Source organism: Bactrocera neohumeralis, unplaced genomic scaffold (genome assembly GCF_024586455.1).
Source record: "Bactrocera neohumeralis isolate Rockhampton unplaced genomic scaffold, APGP_CSIRO_Bneo_wtdbg2-racon-allhic-juicebox.fasta_v2 cluster10, whole genome shotgun sequence".
Classification (NCBI taxonomy): domain Eukaryota; kingdom Metazoa; phylum Arthropoda; class Insecta; order Diptera; family Tephritidae; genus Bactrocera; species Bactrocera neohumeralis.
In genome coordinates, this window is record NW_026089623.1 from 1,880,544 (window position 1) to 1,899,798 (window position 19,255).

A 19,255-nucleotide genomic window follows, 5' to 3' on the forward strand; every position below is an offset into this window, starting at 1 on the left:
TTTTGACGTTTAGCAATTGCTCTCTCACTTCCAGTGGGAGAGGAGTTGGACATCTCTTTATCTTATCTTATCTTATCTTATCTTATCTTAGCAATATTCGTAGTTAATGTGAAAATAAAGCATATTTTTGAATTATTTTTTGTATTTGATATATTCACAGTTATATGTATACTTCATTATATACATATGTATGTATAAAACAAACAAACATTAAAAAAAATATTAAAAAAATTAAATATATTACAATAGTGAAAAATGTAAATAATTCGTACATTTTATCATTCAAAACTTATATTCACATGCATCATGACCATATGTGTTTATGTTCGCTTTCGCGAATTTAAATCATATTATCACTTATCAATAACAGGTCCGCGCTGCTCATATGTACATACATAAATATGTGCGTATGACATTGGCACACAAATAACGCATACACAAACATACATACTTGTATACATATGCATACACATGCAAATATGTCACCCCCAAAAACTACAAACATTGCTTTACAAAAACAACAATCGTTTCAAATGGCATCATACATACTTATATATATGCGTACACATGTAAATATGTGCGTATGACATTCCCACACAAATAATGCATACACAACATACCTACTTATATGCGTTCACATGTAGATTTGTCATCCGCAAAAATTACAAATATTGTTCTACAAAAACAACAATCGCACTTTCAACAGGCAACCTCGCTTCATTCATAAAAACAAACACCATTACATCTCCCCGAGCATGCCTTTGCCTACAAGCGTTTTTTCGCGAAGATGGCAAAAGCTAAAAATCATAAATTGAACAACTTTCTGATGTTTCTTCACAGAAAGAAGTGAGAAAAGTGGCAACATAGCTGTTGTCGATTTATAATATTTGTCAATTCTAAAATATTTTTCCGTGCTCGCAAAAATCTGCGTCGATATGTATGCACGCTCATGCATATTTACGCAAGTTCGTGGTCATGCCACATATGTATGTAAATATGTACACTTATGTCTACATACCACGTTTTTATGTATACATGTACACTCAGTGCTTCATGCAAAATCTACGTTTAACGGGCAACCAAGTGCCGAAGCTCAAGTTTTGTCAAAGAGTCAATGTCGACGGACCGACGCGACGACAAAGCGTCACAACATTGTGTTGTTAGTAGAAAACCGAGCTGTACTGAAAAAATAAGCGAACGATCGCCGATTGTCACCGGTTCCCTTGCCGCTCTAACAGCTTTACCCCGAACTTGCGTAAATATATATGAAGATGTATGAGCGTGCATACATATCGACACAGATTTTTCCGAGCACAGAAAAATATTTTAGAATTGACAAATATTTTAAATCGATAACAACTACGTTGCCAATTTCGCTACTCTTTTCTGTGTTTTCTGAGTTTGCGCGGTTGTCAGTTTTCCTTTCAGAGGAACATCTGAAAGTTGTTTAACGACAGTTTTTATGAATGAAGTCAGATCGCTTGTTGAATGTGCGCCTGCGTTTATAATGGAAATGTTTTTGTTATAAGATTTACTACATTGGGGCTTCGCCCGTTTGGATCCCATATAGACTTGTGATGCTTATGCTATTTGAGACAATTGTTGTTTTTGTAGAACAATGTTTCAATTTTTTGTTGGTGACATATTAACATGTGTACGCGTATGTTTGTATGCTTGTGTATTATTTGTTCGACAATGTATACAAATGTACATATGTATATGTATGTATATACATACATATGTCTATATAGATCACTGAGTACGGATCATAATTCCATCACTTATCAATATACAGATAAGTGATGGAATTATGATTTGAATTTCTAAATGCGCACATGCGTGCTAGAAGATTTATATTGTATATCGTTGTGATAAATTTAATTTAAATTAGCAAGTAATATAATACAAAAATATTTATGAGGAAAATATATTGCTTAAAAACCAAACAAAATTATTATTTTACTGGTCTGTATGAATGCATGTGTTGGAAGGTCGTACCTTGTGGGATATTCCCGGTGCAAATAAAACGGTTCTATAATATTGCTTTTCTATTAAAGTACAAAATGAAGTTTATTGGTTCAAAGTCAAAACGCAAGTAAGTTAGAAAAAGTACATTCAAAGTAAAAATGAAAAACGCAGGGCTGCATGAATATGTGAGTTGACAGGGTTGCCTTCCAACACGCCTCCTCAATGAGCATATTCGTGCAACATTAATCTGTGATATTTATTTCAACCCCAATAATTCAGTAAGTTTCTCATGGGTTGGTCTTGCTAAATTCTTAGTAAGAATATCAGCAATCATATTACTGCTGCTACAATACTTTAGTTCAATTTCGCCTGCTCTATAGATGTCTCTGATATAGTGATATCTGATATCCTTGTGTGTGCTGCGTGAATGATAGACGGGATTCTTTACCAAATTCATCGCACTCAGGTTATCACAATTCACGATCATCGCTTCAGGATACGGTATATATAATTGTCGAAGTAACTGCTTTAAATTAACGGCTTCTTTAACAACACATGCCAAAGCCATATACTCGGCCTCGGTGCTACTGAGGTCCACTGTTGACTGCATTTTAGATTCATACGAAAAAACTCCACCTGCCATGATGATGGCATATCCTGTATACGACTTGCGATCACCCACGTCGCCGCCCCAATCTGCGTCCACAAAACATTCGATTGGTTTACCGGTCCTAGAGTATTTCAGTTTTTTGTCTTGCGTTGAACATAAATACCTTAATATACGCTTCGCCGCTGCTAAATGCTCCGCATGTGGCTTTGTATTACGCTGTGCAAGCTTACACACTGAGTGCAAGATATCCGGTCTCGTGCACACAGCTATATACATAAGCGAACCGATAATTGATGGTATTGTGACTGGTCAGCCATTTTGCACGCTTTGTCCTCGCAACTAACTCTATGTCCAGGGTCTAATGGGATGGATGTAGATCTACAATCTTCCATGCCTTGTTCGCGTAGTAATCTTTTAATGTGCCCCTTTTGGCATATAGTTATTGCCCCAGTTTCGCCATCTCTTTCGATCTCCATGCTTAAAAAATGTTGAACTTGGCCCTTGTCTACTACTTTCACCTTTTCCGCAATCAAACGCCTGATGTGCTGCATGTAACTGATATCGGAACAGGCAATTAACAGATCATCCACATATACTGCGATTATGTTAATCTGGTCTTTATGATGGTTAATGTATACACATGGCTCACTTTCACATTGCTTGAAGCCAATTTCTTTTAATATGGAATTTAATTTCATATTCCACTGCCGACCTGACTGTTTAAGTCCGTAAATAGCTTTCTTTAACTTTAAACAATGGTTTGGGTAACGCTGGTCTACAAACATTTCTGGTTGATACATGAAAATTTCATCATTCAATTCGCTATTTAGATAAGCAGTAGAGACATCCATTTGGTGTAAATGTAATCCGTATTCTGCTGCAATAGCAAATATCAACCTAATGGTACTATAGCGAACAACAGGAGAGAATGTTTCTGTATAATTAACGCCATAAATTTGCGAACACCCTTTCGCTACCAGCCTAGCTTTAAAACGCTGAATATTGCCTTCTTTATCCCTCTTAATAGAGAATACCCATTTATTTCTCACAACCTTTTGCCCTTTAGGCAGTTCTATGAGCTCCCATGTTTTATTCTTGAGCATCGCATCATATTCGTCTTTCATCGCGTTAAACCACTGTTCTGAATATTCACTAGATAACGCTTCATCGACTGTGTTTGGTATCTTAATTTCGTCTGTAGTCATTAAACTTAAATAATTGTATACCTTTCTTGGCCTACCACATTTTCCAGTACGAATAAACTTTGGCCTGCCTGGCAACCTTTTCGCTGCAACTAACTCTTCTTGTGCTGATTCAAAATCATCGTTACTTCCTTCTGATTGTGAATCATCGGAACCCACTTCAACAAGGTCAACATTTTTATTTGACTGCGTATCATAAATCTCAACACTGATATCATTCGCTCTTGCATCAGCATTTGTAACAATACCCTCAATCAATGCTGTGTCTGAATGTTGCGTACGTTCTGCCCTTTCTATAAAGTATACATCTCTGCTTACAATTAGGCATTTTGATTTTCGATCAATCTGTACAATCTGTATGCCTTCGCTGTATCTGCGTAGCCAACCATTGTATATTCCTTCCCCTTTGGTTTGAATTTATCATGTTGACGTTTATCAAGAGCCACCGCATATGACCCAAATGCCCGTAAATGCGCCACTGTCGGTTTGCGACCATGCCATGCTTCGTATGGCGTCACCGTGCCTAACGCTTTAGTTGGTGATCGGTTCCTCAAGTATGCTGCCGTATGCACTGCCTCGGCCCATAATGATTCTTCAACGCCAGCGTCGAGCATCATACATCTTGTCATTTCGATAAGCGTACGGTTTAGCCTCTCCGCTAACCCATTTTGTTGTGGTGTATAGGGGACCGTCAGCTGACGTAATATTCCATTTGATTTCAAAAACTCATCAAAAGCATTGTTGACAAACTCTTTTCCGTTGTCGCTTCTTAATACTTTCAATTTTTTGCCTGTTTGGCACTCAGCCATCGCCTTAAACTCTTTGAATTTCTCAAACACCTCGTCTTTGTGTCGCAAAAAATAAACAAAAATGTAGCGAGTTTTATCGTCGGTGAATGTCAAAAAATATCTCGCACCGCCGATAGACGTTTTGTTGATAGGGCCGCACACATCGGTATGGACCACTCCCAGCACTTCTGCTGCTGAATTTTGTGCACTTCGATACGGCCGTTGACTGCATTTGCTAGACATACACAAAGTACATTTCACATCTGCTGATAATTTTAGTTTTAAACCAAGCACCATGTTCTTGTTATTCAGCTCCCGTAGACTTTCAAAATTTAAGTGACCTAAACGCTTATGCCACTTCATCGCATCATCAATAGTTTTCCTCGAAAAATACAATTTGTTTTTATTTGTTTCAAGTAAATACAAATCACTGACCTTGCTAGCACTCAATATAATTGCCCCGTGCTTGTCCATAATTTTCGCTGTATTTTGCCTGAACTCCACAATGTAGCCGCTGCTTACTGCTTTCGAAACTGATATGAAGTTGCACTGCAAACCGGGTACGAAGATAACATCAACAAGTGTGACGTCAAACTTCTTTGTTTTTAATCTAACAACCCCTTTGCCTGTTGCTATCATCTTATTGTCGCCCGCCAGCATGATTGATTCTTCACGTGTCTCAAACTTATCGAACATGTTGCGGTTGCAACATAAGTGTGACGAAGCGCCGCTGTCGACGCACCAAGCATCGCTATGTAAAAATCGATCATTGCTTGCGACGAACAGACCATTTTTCTTTACATTTTGTTGCATAGAATGTTCTCGTTGTTTCTCTTTGCATTGTGCCGCGAAATGGCCTTTTTTTCCACAGAAATAGCATTTGAGGTTCGATCGTGTGCTTTTGCCATTGCTTTTGCTATTTGAACTTGCTGTGTCATTTGACTTTGCGTTAACCAAACACCTTTTTTCAGCGTATGTGCTTTCTTGTGCCATGAACGCCTGCGCCCTACTTTCTGTATATATAGAATTGCTTATTTTTCTTCGTTCGCCTTCTTCTATCAGCTTGATTTTAACTGCATTAAGGGATGGTAGCGTATCACGCGATTCCAAAGCAACCACCAGATTTTCAAAGCTTTTTGGAAGACTTGCCAGTAGCATAATAACAATCAATTCCTCTTTCAGGTCAACTTCAATTTCTTTTAGCTTTTCTGCGAGTGTTGTAAACTTGCAAACATATTGCTGAATACACTCTTCATCAGCCATTCGAGTAGCAATTAGCTGCTTAAACAATGTCACTTTTCTTACCGGACCTTCTGGTATGTGCACCTCTTTTAATCGCTTCCATGCATCATTCGCTGTGTTGCAGGTTTTAATATGGCTTATTTGCATAGGTGTTATGCTAAGGATAATTGTGGCTTTGCTTTTTCATCCTTTGCTTTCCAAAGTAACACGCTTTTCTCATCTGCACCCTCGACTGGACAAGAAGTCTCTCCGCACGTAACGGACCATAATTCTTGATGCACTAGAACACTTTGCAGCTGTAGACTCCAAGAATCGTAATTAGATTCATCTAATTTCTCAATATTAAAAAATGACGCACTTATGTGGGATATTCCCGGTGCAAATAAAACGGTTCTATAATATTGCTTTTCTATTAAAGTACAAAATGAAGTTTATTGGTTCAAAGTCAAAACGCAAGTAAGTTAGAAAAAGTACATTCAAAGTAAAAATGAAAAACGCAGGGCTGCATGAATATGTGAGTTGACAGGGTTGCCTTCCAACAGCATGTAATGTATGTATACAAAAATTGTTAAAAAGGTAAGAAAACCATTTCTTTGCCTTTAATTTCGAATATTCTTAATTCCACATTTGTGTAAAAAATATATATTGCCTCCAATTTTTTCCCAAAAAAATATCGCGCATATGTTACATGATATTTTTATTTTTTGCTTGACTTCTCTCATTATTCTCGTTTCGTGGACTTTACTCTGTTTGTAAACAGTCAGTCTTTTGACAATTTCTGTTAAATAGCAGCGAAAATGGTGAATTCCTTACTTAAAGTTTTTCAGCTCTGTTCGCCGTGCAATCGAACATCATACAGAATTCAATTTGCATCTTCTCTATGTCTTTAAGTTCTCTGGTGCAGGAACAATGGCATTAACGGATAATGAGTTTTGGTGCGATTGTGTCGAAGTGTTTAGAAGTGAAAAATGACAATTACAAAAATAAATTAAGGTGATTACAAAGCTGGGAAATTCTTTTAACAAAGTATAGAGAATTTGATTCGAGTGCTACGATAGACGTTGTGAAAAAACGTATTAATGGCATGAGCAATTGCTACAGGCGTGAGCTCTCCAAAATAAAAAAATCGGCGAGGTCTGGGGCTGGCTATGAAGATATTTATGAGCCGACCCTATGGCATTTTTAGAAATTAAATTTCCTACGAGATCAAGAAATCCAAGCGAGTGGAATAAATACTTTTGATGAAAATTATGTTGAAAACGTGGTGAGTAATGTTAGAATATATTTATTATCATATAATATTTTATTGGATATTACAACATTTTATTTTGCCATGCAACTGATCCAACTGTGTTGAAATACTCTTTGTATTTATTACGTACACATTTTGCTGCATTTCTTGCATTTGCCCCTTGAATAGGTCTTAATTTTGAAAGTTCGAAAGTACTTTGCTGATACGTTTTGAGTTTGTGCTGTGGTAACACTTTGTACATATATTGATACTGTCACTCATGTATTGCTGTACATTTTTCGTGTTAAGAAATTATGAAGATAACAATGGCCAAAACTATTTTCGATTCTTTTTGTGGACTCAAATTTATCCTATTTGCAAGAATGTAAAATCGGCTGCACAAAAATGCGAACGCGTTTTCAACGACGCGTCTAGCTTTCGATAATCTGTAATTGAAAATAATTTCCATCACCAATAAAAACAAATGGAAATTCTTCCTAACTAATGGAAACTTTTTTTGGGGAAGTTCCATAGTGTATAGAAGTCATCAGTAATAGATTTCTACTAATTTTCATTTTTTTAGAGTCTAAAAGAACATTTAAACTAATTTTAGTTTCTTTTTTTTATTTTTAGATGGATTCTGAAAGCACACGAAAACGAAAGAGAACAGAATTTCTTGAAAAGGCCCTACAACATCTAGACCAAGTCAAAAATTCAAGGCAAGAACGCAATGATGCTGACGTATTTGCTGAATCTTGTCCGCAGAGCAGCAAATATTTGCAAAACGAGGTATTGAGGAGATTCTACTATATGGACAATTAGGTAACCTCAATATGAATTCAGTTCAAATAAACGCCGTTCAAAGAAATTCAAGAATCTGCAGAATATCCCGCGCCTCAATCCCATACACTTCATCGTCGTCTACTCCAAAACCTTTCACTACAGTGATTACTCAAATACCACATTTACGTGTTTCTGAGAATGCATATTCGCAGCCAATGAAAATTCCACCTCGACGCAGTCTTTTCCCGACCTGTTTACGGACACTCAATATAATTGAATTATTTATTTTATTTTTATAAATATTATTATTTTATTTTTAATAATAAATAACCTGAATATATTCGTTAACTGTTTTCACAAGTTTCCAATACAAGCTGACTTAGACTAGGTGGTGAAATTGATATCAAAAATTTTAAATCCTCGGAGCTTTTTACGGATGACAACAATCGTAGAGTAGCCGAAAGACGTTCATGGAGCGTAATTGCGTCTCTCATTAATGTATTGTTTTTTTTATTATTAAAGGTTTCACCATCGACAGGAGTTCTTGATAATTTTCATTATTCATTCGAATAAAATTTTTAATTTTTTTTTATAAAATTTGTTTCCAATTCCTTAAGAAGTGGTACGCGTGAATATTTTGGGCGTCCTTTATAAAAAATTTTACACCATAATCGTTCTTTTCGCTTTTTGCCTTCCTTTTTTTCGGTCTCAGTGCTTACAAAAAATATAAGCAGCGACAAAATTTCGTCATCCGATGCCATAACAAACGCTCATTTCAAATCAGAGATAAAAAGATGCCCAACTCTCCTGTCACTGGAAATGTGAGAAACGATCAGCTACCGAACTTTGACAGTTGACTGGATTTTTGTAGGTTTCGACGTTGGAATTTGAATGACTGGAACGGCCAGATTGAAATTATACTAAAAATGTATGTGAACGGAGGGATTTGTTGCCGCCGGTCAAGATTGCTAATAAAAAATGTAAAATAATGAAAATCAAAGAAAATGCGAAATTTAGATATATTTGATGAAACTTTTTGCAATTTGATGCATAGTAGAATTAATTTTCAATTACTAATGATTAAAAACATTTATTAATTGAGAACTAACAAGCTTAATTCACCTTATTAAGTATTGAAAGATCGAAAGTCAGTTGTTTTAATATACCATAAAATCATAGCTCAGCATGTGTTGATCGGCAACAAAGACGGTTTTGTCGCATTTGGTGTGCGCTGGCTGTAGAAAATACATAAGAAGTTCGACAACAGCTCTTCAAACAAGTCAAAGCTCGAACATGCGTTTTTGTTTCGTCTTGTTCGGTGTGGGTTGTCACATATGAAGCTATGGGCAGTTGCGTATGAGACAAGAAAAACTGTTTTGACTAACCCGTTGTGGGTTCAGCCTAAGTTTTCATGATTAGAAAATCTATCTAAATACTTTCGACAAGATTTGCTAATTTCGTCTTTAACAAAAGGTATATTTAAGTCTTTGTGGATTTCGAAGTTGCTCTCTTACCAAGGAGCACTTACAATGCTTCTTAAAGTGAGTCGTCTGTCCAAATAAAGACCAAGATATTTCACAGTTTCACTTTCAGGTATTATGGAGCCATTTAATGTTACGGGGGACATTTCTCAGTCCTTAACGTAAACGTTATTTGAACGGATTTCTGTGTATTTACTTCTATCTTCCAGTTCTTTAGCTATTTTTCGACAACATTTAAGTTGTTCTTGTAAGTGAAGTGAGGCATCACTAGGATTAAAACTGGTGGCGATAAATGCCGTATCATCAGCATAAGTTGCTACCTTTAGGCCATTAGCGATCGGTAGGTCAGCTGTAAATATTGTATATAACACGGGGCCCAAGACGCTCCCTTGGGGAACTCCAGCGCCAATCGAATAAAGCTCAGAAAATGCATCTTTTTCCTGGACATAGAATGTACGATTGCTTAAAAATTATTTTATAAGTAGGTAGAAAGGCGCTGGAAACCATTTCTTTATTTTATAAAGTAACCCTGGGTGCCATACTTTATCAAATGCTTTTTTAAGGCTGAGCCCACCCCGGATCAGTCAAAAACGTCTTTGACTAATAAAACACAAAAACATCTTGTGTTCGAACTCAAACCAAGCGAAGCACAATGCAACATTTTGTCTTTTTGTCTCGCTTGGTGTGCATTGAAATAAAAAGAAAATGAATCAGTTCTTGCAAAAGAAAGAAGATTGCAAAGATACGCTATCTAATTTTGCTTAGTTTTGTACTGTATATCTACAATTGATTTTCACTATATTTTTAAATACTTATCAACATTACGTATGTATGTATGTATGTATGTATGTATGTACAAATGGTGTAAATAAAATAAACTGAACTTACCGTCACTATTCATTTCTGTAGCTATTTCGTCCCATAGTTTTTCTGTTATTAACTTATTTGTGTGATCTTTATTTTTATAACTATATATCGGGCTCCTTGCCTCTATCAAAAATACCAGTTTCTCAGCGTCAATATTCATTTTAACAAATTGTAGAACTTGCACAAAGAAAATGCGTAATTTTGACTATGAAAACCAACGGTTCAGCTATAAGCAACGAAACGTGTTTTTCTGTCGTGTCTTGTTCCATTCCATTCTGTTCCATTCGGTGTGGGTTGCGCCGTAGTTCAGCATGTGTTGATCGGCAACAAAGACGGTTTTGTCGCATTTGGTGTGCGTTGGCTGTAGAAAATACATAAGAAGTTCGACAACAGCTCTTCAAAACAGCTCTCGAACATGCGTTTTTGTTTCGCCTTGTTCGGTGTGGGTTCTCACATATGAAGCTATGGGCAGTTCCGTATGAGACAAGAAAAACTGTTTTGACTATCCCGTTGTGGGTTCAGCCTAACATCTAAAAATACCCATGCGCAGTATTGCTTACATTCGAAAGCACTCGTGATAATTTTAACAATTCGATGACATTGCTCAGGAGTTCCATGCCCCCTTCTAAACCCAAACTGATGTTCAGGTAATATATTTTGATCCTCTAAAACAGGTAACATTCTCTTTAAAAATATCTTTTCAAATATCTTAGATAAGGTTGCCAGTAAACTAATTGGACGGTATGAAGAAGAGCAGTGATCCGGTTTATTGGGTTTTGGAATCATTATTATTTCAGCGCATTTCCATTGACTTGTATAGTGGTCTAGTCTGAGCATAGCATTGTAGATGTAATTAAGTAGTCTGATACATTCTTGGGGCAGGTGTCTAAAAGTAAGACCATCAATTTTATCAAAACCAGGCGATTTTTTAAGTTTAATTTTCTTTATCTCAGTCGTTACTTCCTTGATAGAAACTCTTCGAATAGGCAGGCTCATCTGGCAAGGCGATTCTAGGAAGTTTTGTACTTCAGTAGTGTTTTCATTATCTGGAATTACGTTTGATCTAAAAACTGAATGTAAATGGTAAACAAAAGCTTCGGCTTTCTCTTGATTATCTCTGCACCTGTGACCATAACTATTTTCTAAAATCGTGTTTCTCCTGGTGGGTCACTTTAGATATTTCGTTGCCTTCCACAGGTTATGTTCAGGGTTGTTTGCATGGGGATCTGAATTCTTTAGATACTCTGATGTTTCTTGATCTTTTATTTCTCGCAGTTTGGACCTCAAATCATTGGGTGTCTTGTTCAAAATTCTTTTGTTAAGAGGACTCCGACTAATTTGCCATCTTTTCCTGAGTAATCTTTTCTCTTTTATTAGCCGTCTTAATTCAAGGGGAAGAAACGGTTTTTTAACTTCATTAACACTTGATTGTGAAATGAAAAGAAATCCCGCTTCATGAATAGTATTTGAAAGATTTTCAACCTCTAAGTCAGTCTCATCGCCAGATTTTAAGGGCATATCTAAACTAGTTCGATTCACAAGCCAGTTCCTAAATGCTGCTATATCCGTATTTTGCGTAATAATCTCGTATGGCTTTTCCATACTTCACACAGTAGTCCCAAAAGTTACAATTATTGGTGAATGATCAGAGTTTAAATCAAAGCTCTCCTTAATGTGGAGTTGGTGTTGTGATATACCTTTCTACACAACAAAATCTAACAGGTCCAGTCTTTTTCGAGGGTCACTAGGCCAGAATGTAGGTTTTCCGGTAGAAATAGTTGAGTAATTGAACTTTGTTATACATTGAAATAACTCAGTTCCTTTGGGGTTACTCAGTATAGATCCCCACCAAGGATGCTTAGCGTTATAGTCCCCTCGAGCAATAAAGTGGTTACCGAGACTTTGAAAGAATATTTTATAGTCATCTAAATTAAACGCGAACCGTGGAGGTAGGTACACCGCTGCTATAGATACATCAATATGCATACATTTAATTTGAATAGCTCCAGCTTGTATATTTACTAAATTCATGTTATCAGTGTTTTTAACAATTACTGCTCCACCTCCATGTGCCTTATCAGACGGATGGTTAGTATTTATGACTTCATACCCTTTTATATATACATATATACGAGTATGATTTTCTAGTAAAGTGAGTCTCAGAAATTAGAATTATGTCAATGTTATGAGATTTTAGGAATAAATTTATTTCATTATAGTGATTTGAACGTCCATTAGCATTTCATATGGCTATACGAATATCTACATACATAATTTATTTACAAGGAGCATTATCGTATTAAGTAAATTGCTTATTTGCTCAGCTTGTTTTTCTAGAAGTGTTTCAATTCTTGACAATGCATCGCCTTGATTGTTTATATCAGGAATAAAGGGATGTTAAACTTATTCCAGTGTGAGAGCGCTTCAAAATTAGCATTTTTTATAACATTTTCCATTATGGCCAGATTGAACAAAATTACAATTTTTGGGCATTTATCAACCCAACCCAATACTCAACATTTAGTATGAATAAAAATTACTAAATAGTGGTTATTTATTATATGGAGAAACTATTTACATCTTTTTAAAGAATATTATAACAACTGACTTTTGTCCTTTCAATACCCAATAATAGGATTTAAGCTTGTTAGCTTTCAATCATTAAATGTTTTTAATCATTTTCCATTGAAAATAAAACTATGATGCTTAGAATTACAAAACGTTTCATCAAATACCTTTAAATTTCACAAATTTATTTAATTTTCATTGTTTTACATTTTTTATAGGTGGTCTTGAACGATGCAACAAATCCCTCCGTTTACATATTTTTTTGGTAAAATTTCAATCTGGCCATCGCTCGTTTCCAATTGCTAAACGTCAAAACCTCCTGAACTCGATCAACTGTCAAAGTTTAGGTGGTTTTGACGTTTAGCAATTGTTCTCTCACTTCCAGTGAGAGAGGAGTTAAACATCTCTTTATCTCTGGTTTATATTATCATTTCCCACTACCTGAGCATAAGTTGGCTGATTGTTGTTGAGGTTTAAGTTATTTAATTGACTACTTGGCCTTATGAAGCAGAGATAAAGAGATCCCCAACTCTCCTGTCACTGGAAATGTGAGAACCGCTCACCTACCGAACTTTGACAGTTGACTGGATTGGGTAGGTTTTGACGTTTTGCAATTGGAATGACTGGAACGGCCAGAGCGAAATTATACCAAAAATATATGTGAACGGAGGAATTTGTTGCCCCCCTTCAAGATCGCTAATACAAATTTAAAATAATGAAAATCAAAGAAAATGCGAAACTTAAATATATTTCATGAAACGTTTTGTAATTTGATGCATAATAGAATTAATTTTCAATTACAAATGATTAAAAACATTTATTAATTGAGAATTAACAGGCTTGTTTCACCTTATTAAGTATTGAAAGATCAAAAGTCAGTTGTTTTAATATACAATAAAATCATAAAAAACGATTGAAGTAGTTTCGACATATATTAAAAGTCCAATATATAATAATTTGCAATCGTAATAAATGTAGGGTGTTTTAATTTAAAATGCCCAAAAATTCTTATTTTGTTCGATTTGGCCATAATGGAAAATGTTATAAAAAAACGCTTATTTTGAGGCGCTCTCACACTGGAATAAGTTGGGCATCCCATTATCCCTGTTATGAAGTTTGGCTGGCTATAATTGGACCGCCTATTTTGAGATTCGCTCTTATCCATATTATTGGTAGCAGACTTTTTGTTGGACATAATTTTTTGATATATTATGCAGCCTTTATAACCGGCAGCATGGTTCTCGAAACAATTATCACATTTAGCTGGAATGTTTTTGTCTTTTGGACAGTTGTCACTTGGGTGTTGTAGCGAACATTTAACACATTTAAATTTTTTATTGCAAAATGGTTTTGGGGTTTCCAGTATTTTACTTCTCTCACGCTCTTGTTCAACTGTATTTTTATCATTCATTATATTATCAGGGTTTGTATTCTTCGTGAATGTTTCTCCATCATCGTTATTTAAAGTGCATGCGCCATAATCCAGTGCCGGTTGTTTCCTAGTCACATTTGGTGAGTTCTGCATTGATCTTTTCGCAGGTCATTTTCTTACTTTTTGCCATCCCATAACGGCATCATCATCGCCGTCATTCATGTTGTTGCACTTTCCAGCGACCGCAATGCAGGTACTTGTAGTTAGGTAGATTGTAGTTATTGTTTTTAGTGAACAAACAGGTGTCACAATTTATAATGTTTTTTTGTTTTTTGAAAATTATTTTGCGATTGATTATTTATGTCACTAAGCACGAGGCACGCTATTCTGATTTTTTGCTACAACCAAAAGCCTCTTTTAAATATTTATTTAAAAAATTTTCCATTGGGATTTTCATATTTTATATCATCAATTATTACAGTATCTTCAAAAGTTATCAAATAACTCCGTCTAAGTGAATAATCTTATGTTTTCCAGAAACTATTATAGCACTGTCTTCTAAAATATTCATTATTTGAATTATTTTGTATTTTTGGATATTTAAGATATAAGTTAGCACAGGTAACCAAACATCCGGCAAAAATATCACTTGCACCGAATTCGCTGACGGCGCGTCTGCAACTTTATAAGAACTCAATACCGCATTAAGTATGCATCCGGCCATTATGCTGATCGCACGCTTTTAGCCTTGCGCGTGACAACAACAAACAAAGTGTAAGCAACTAAGAAGTCACACGGCCAATAACATGCAGCAACTAAAGTTAGGGCAAAGTAGTGTAGGTATTTAGATGCTAACGTCGCTCGTATGTAATTCAGTTATTTCAACTCTTCCGCTGAGACCGGCTGCCCTTGGTATTACCAAGGGAAATAAAATTTTTAAAACAAATTCAAAGAGAAATTGTTTACTGGCGCCCAACGTGGGGCCAAACAAAAAAATCCTTATAAAAGGACACGCGAGTTTGGCCGTGGGTTCGGACCCACCTCCTTACTAGTTTAAATAAAAACCATCAGTGCCACCATAGAAGTGCCACCAAATATAAACAAATTTTTTTTTAATAAAACTATCAGTGCCACCATAGAAGTGCCACCAATGCCACCATAGAAGCGCCACCAAATATTATTTAAAAAACCATCAGTGCTGTCATAGAAGTGCCACCAAATATTACGAACAAAAATTTTAAATAAAACCACCAGTGCCACCATAGAAGTGCCACCAAATATTATGAGCTAAAAATTTTAAGCCATCAGTGCCACCAAATATTATTTTAAAAACTACCAGTGCCATCATAGAAGTGCTACCAAATATTACGAGCTAAAAATTTTTAAATAAAACCATTAGTGCCACCAAAGAAGTACCACAATAAAATCATCAATAAATCATCAAGCCACGCAGAGGCGTTACTTTCGAGGGTCAATAATCAAGCATCAATCATGCATTGAAGACCGAAAGCAACTTAACATGGGAATATTTATGATAACCCTACTCTTGGCAATGAACCATTGGACTACCGCGAGGATATTCAACTATACCACCTCTTACTATATTCCATTAACAACAGGGAAAGTAATCCTCCATGAACAATACGAGTTTTTACTACACATGACAAACTTATCAGAATTCGAGACGATAGCCGAAGAGACGGACACAATATTAAAGCAATTTCCGCATTCCCACGCCAGGCAACTACTTCGAAACGACGCTAACGAAATATTAAAACTACTAGACGCGGTCAGAGTACATCACCGACATGCGCTATTTTGTTTAAAGTGAAATTTTTTATGCAAAAACTAAGTAAATAGGTAAACTTGTTTATTTTAAATTATCAATTGTTATTCCAAATGATATAACAGAGCTATTTTATACTTCTCTTTGTAAAATAACGTCAGGTTTGTTAGAGCTTTGAATAATTTTACATTTTACATACTAGTGGCATCGTCTCTTCTCTACTATCGTCGGCAAATTTAGACATATTTTTAAATTAGCGGCAGCGGCAACTGGGAGCCTGATGTGGGTAGTCGTGCAGCCATAAGAACGTATGTATTTTAATATTTGAGATATGTCGCTTGAAGTCTGTCGCTCTCTATGCGTTCAGCAAATTAAAAAAAAAATTTGAATGGACAGCTAAATGGCGTATAATTCCAACATTTCAACAAGCTATTTCACTACATTTAACATACTTTACGCAAATTTTTCACTTCAAATTCTTTAAATTAAATTATAAACATTAACCAAATTCGCATTTTACACTTTTCGCAGGGTTTTTAAGTAAGAAACCTATACTTTAAAAATTACTTTTTACTCTCGTAGTGGACATCATTTATGTAGTAACAATTATGAGGAAATGGAGCGCTGCCATATGATAATAAACAAATATGAGCAATTCGCTGAAACTCCTCTTTCTTTATTTAGCAATCGTTGGTTTCGCGTTTAAGGTTGCGTTCCAGCTCTCAAGTAAATGCTCAAGAAAAAAATTCCTTATATCTGGAGCTGTAGTCAAGTAAATTTGACAGCAGGTTACGCATTGTGAAAGATGCATATAGCAAGAGAAAATAAACAAAGAAAATATGCTTATGTCTGTAAGTATGAAAACATTTTCCTTGCGATTTAAGGAATGTGGTTGATGATTGGTAAGTTTTATACATCATTTAAAAATGAACTAAGCATATTTCATAATAATGATTTTAACTAATTTAGGATAAATTTTACGAAAACTTTGAATTTCCTTCAAGAAACAATTCTTGATTTCATGTTTCTTCGCAAAACCGCAATGTCATATTCGCATTTTATTGAAAAAATTTATTAAAAAAATGTCTTTAGAGCTGCATGCTAGCACAAGAAAATTTACCGCAGGAAATTTTCTTGACCATTTCATAAGCTTTTTTTAAATGAAGTTTTTACATTTCTTGAGAGCTGGAAACTACCCTTTAGCCTCCTTTGCATTAAAAAATAAAAACAAATGCTTATACATTATATTTCAAATTATAATGATGAATTTATTTTCCATATGGAATGTGATTTTTAAATTAACTAATTTTGCTAAAACAACGCAAAATAAAAGAGAAATTTAAACTTATTTCAAGGTTTAAATAGTATATGTGAAAAAATTTAGTTAAACATTGTGAAATACTATGCGTTATTTATATATATTTTTTAAATTTATACGCCAACATTTTAAAAAGTATAAGTCTTAGCATCATTATTTTGCATATTTATACTCGGGAGAAGCTCCCCTATCAGCACATACCTATACCCGAATTCGTTGTCAGTCCCCGTCCCTTAGCCTTCTTCAAATTAACGCATAATGAGAAAATAACGATTGTTTTGACTCAATGTGTTTTGTGAATGTGGACTGTTTTTTCATAAACTTGCGAAAAAAGCTACAAAGGCGGCAATAATCGTGGAATTACCGATGCGGATCAGAGGATCTTATACATACATATACAAGTATAAAGAAACTGCGAAACTTGCGAAAATAAGTGTTTAAATTACACCCATCACTTGGTCTAAGGAGTCACATTATATGTATTTTCTAATGAAAAAAAAATTAATTCCGAAAGCTCAGCCAGATACAATGTTATTTCCTCGAATTACTAAGGAGTACTATTTAGGTCGCTTAAACAGCCAAATCGGAATAATAGTTCTTAAGGTCAAAAATTAACACGAATAGAACTGCGTTCTAAAAACTACATTTCCCTTTTTAAAAATATAATGGATCAGAATGGCAGTGCTGGAAAGGCTTTCCGCCAATTCCCATTGCTAGGTTTTTAATAACATGAATACAAAGCAAAATGTCAATGTTATGTAGAGGCCACCAAACTCCCCGATCATCCAGCGCACAACCCTATGTAGGAGATGTTTTGCCTTATCACTTTAGCTCGCCTTCAAACGGATGTTCTTAGGCTACCCAGAGGATACTTGGTCAAGGACCGGAAGTCGTGAGCTGCTTGAAACATCACTTTATTTTTTTTCAAATGCGTCGATTTTCGGCGATTTTGTTCTTAAAATGATCCAATAACGCTATGTAATAGTCTCTGTTGATGGTCTGTCCTTTTTCCAAAATACCCGCTTACCAAAATGTACATAGATAACATAACCTTGTCAGCCGACTGTTGCTTTTTTTCCACGCTTTGGAATCGGAGAGAAATGATTGTGCCATGTTTCAAAAAGTCGTGTTTATTACGTTAGAACATTTCTAAATATTACTCCGAATCAACTCGTCGTTTTTTTTGGACAAAAGTGAGCTCGCGCGGCACCCTTTTCACAAATCTTTCTCATACCCAAATATTTGTGAATTATATGATGTATTCGTTCAGTTGATAGTCTATCTCGGACAACTTCATTATACGGCATTCAGAAATGATTTTGTGGACTTTTTTTGATATTTTATTGGCGTTCACTCGTTCACCGTTTTCGGTGCTCACTTCATCACATTTAAACTTGGCAAACGAATTCTTGATGGTTGATTTTCCTGTAATAAAGTCAAGTTTTTGCTTCAATTATATTTCTCCCTTCACATAACTATCTAACTAATTTTATCAACACGCAGAATTCCTTTTTATCTATTTTTTACACAATAAAAAATGTTATAATGATAAGTAATTAACAAACTAATGATGAGACAGTTGCCAAATAAAGTAATGTAGCGCCATCTCCGTGTCAGGCCGGGAATTTTTCAATTGACCTGTGCGGTAACAAGTCATCCGGAAATTCAAAAATTTTGTGTGTCCCCGCCCTCTGATAAGTTTGGTATCTCCTTAACTACTAAAGCTACAACAACCAACTTTGCTCAACATAAATATTATTACAACTCGCACCGACAGTGTGAAAATTGATGCCTTCGTAAGATAATCTCGCTCACTCTTCATATAACGGTACAGTTCAAAACTACTAAAAGCGCAATAAATCAATAACTAGTCTCGCCAGAGACATTAAATTTATCTCCGGTATGGTAAAAAAGAGCTTTATGAGAGCCGGAGTGAAAATTAGACGATGGGCGTGGCGTCGCCCACTTCTTGGTGAAATCCCATATCTCGGGACCCGACCGATCGATTTCTGCAAAATTTAGTACATCGAGTTATCTTT

The 19,255-nt window shown here is 35.4% G+C and overlaps 1 protein-coding gene across 18 annotated transcripts in view; it reads left to right on the forward strand.

The window, feature by feature from the left end:
- Positions 1 to 19,255, forward strand: part of LOC126764847 (uncharacterized) — a 117,491-nt gene that overhangs the window by 14,225 nt on the left and 84,011 nt on the right. For 12 of the 18 annotated variants that reach the window (XM_050482453.1, XM_050482454.1, XM_050482449.1 and 9 more), the window contains one exon: positions 7,675 to 7,863. The exons of 2 other annotated variants lie outside the window; for them this stretch is intronic. The gene's annotated coding sequence lies outside the window, so the exon portion shown is untranslated. Of the gene's footprint in view, positions 1 to 6,701; positions 7,075 to 7,674; positions 7,864 to 19,255 lie in introns of all 18 variants that reach the window. 4 more of the 18 variants (XM_050482441.1, XM_050482448.1, XM_050482444.1 and 1 more) reach the window with 3 other exon arrangements.